Here is a 1,896-nt window from a genome sequence, read left to right on the forward strand (position 1 = left end):
CAGATGATGCCTCCAATCGTAAGCCAAAATATCCTTGCCTCATTTGTGAGGAAGATCATTATACCAAGGATTCTCCCCGTCATGCGGAAGTTAGTTGTTTATTGAAAGGGATCTCGACTGTATTGAAAGATCCATTTCCATATCAACAGACTCAGTTGGTAGACCAACCACAATCCTCTTCCTCTTCAGGTTATCACGTTTACATGATGAGTGGCACAACACCTATCTCTAATCCCACTTGGTCAAAATATTATCAAACTCCTCAAAAGCAGATGTCAGAAAAGGAAGTCACTGATACACCTTCTACTTCCTCTCCACCTAGTTCCAATCCTCTTCATATTGAAATACCTAATAATGAATCTGCCATCCGACAGCCTCCTAAAGGTGTGCTTCGGAAGTCATCCTATAATCCGAATGCTAGAGCTGCTCAACATTACATTATTGTCAAAGATTTAGCTCAAGCACCCTCGACGATGTCTGCCTTGGAAGTTCTCCAAACTTTTCCAACGCATCGGAAATCATTATTGTCTGCTATAGGGGGCATCGATCTTGCTGATTCAAAATTAGTCACTTTCGATCTAGAAAACCATGTTCCTAGTCTTCCTCATCAAATTTCATTTTTTATTCAAGTCATTATAAAATGAAATACGATTCATCAGACTGTGATTGATGAATGTTCTTCTACCTGCTTCATGTCTATTTCATTTTGGAAATCCATCAGCTGTCCACCTCTCAACCAATGCTCAAAGACCTTGGAAGCCTTCGATGGAAGAGGCTCCTGTCCTTATGGTATTCTCACAAGTTTTCCCATCACTTTGGAAGGGAAGACTGTCGAGTTAGAAGTAGAAGTTGTAGATGCAAATATGAATTAAAACCTTCTACTTGGGCGAAGTTGGACCCATGCCATGTTTTTTGTGGTTTCCTCTTTGTTCTAGGTGCTTTGTTTTCCTCATGAAGGAAAAATTTTCACCATCGATCAATTGTCCTTTTTCTCTTTTGGTGCTTCAAATGGCAACGTCCCATATGTGGGAAATACCGATATTCCATATGAGAGTGTGGGGGTAGGTCTTTTTGAAGATTCTGCTTTAATGGGAACTTTTTCTCTCCCACATCTGCATGTCACCTCGACCGACATGATCTCTATCTCCAATGATCCATGGATCATCCCCACTCTAGATCAAGTTGATACTTTTGGTGATGCTATGCCGTTGAGTCCTTTATAACAAGCCTATCGAGAAGTTTTCTTGGCTTCAGCGACCACTTCAGAAAGTCATACTGTTCTCATTATGCTCTTGGATACATTTTCACAATCTCCTTAACTTGGTTCTTGGGATTCTTTGGATCCTTTGAACGAGATATTACCCACCGATGAGAGTATTTTTGAGGTTATCTCTCTTGAAGAAACTCCTTGGAATGATGCCCATCATCATTCCTCATTTCTTCTGAGTCCTAGAGAGATTCCTTCATGTCTTGAAGATTTTGTTTCTCATAACCCAACACATTCACTTCAAACACTTGTTTTGATGCACAAAGTTTTGTTAGAAGATAATATGGGAAATATTGATGCAACCATGCCCATCAACATTTACATTAAACCTAGGATTGTTAATAACATTCACTTTGGGGTTTCCTGTTCTCTTGAAGAGATCAAGGTTTACACTGACCTTTTTAAAGAATTTCACGATGTCTTCGCTTGGTTGGATGAGGAAATGCATGGTATTGATCCATCTATTGTGGTGTACGAAATACCTACATATCCTAATGTGAAGCTTGTTCATCAACGGATCCATCTCGTGCATCCCAGGAAGGCCACTGCTATTAAGGGAGAAGTTGAAAAACTTCTAAAGGTTGGTTTTATTTACCCTATCCCATTGAAAGATTGGGTCTCTAATATCG

This window comes from Pinus tabuliformis, chromosome 4_2, assembly GCF_031772625.1.
Source record: "Pinus tabuliformis cultivar Carrire ecotype Pingquan chromosome 4_2, CPIR1, whole genome shotgun sequence".
Classification (NCBI taxonomy): domain Eukaryota; kingdom Viridiplantae; phylum Streptophyta; class Pinopsida; order Pinales; family Pinaceae; genus Pinus; species Pinus tabuliformis.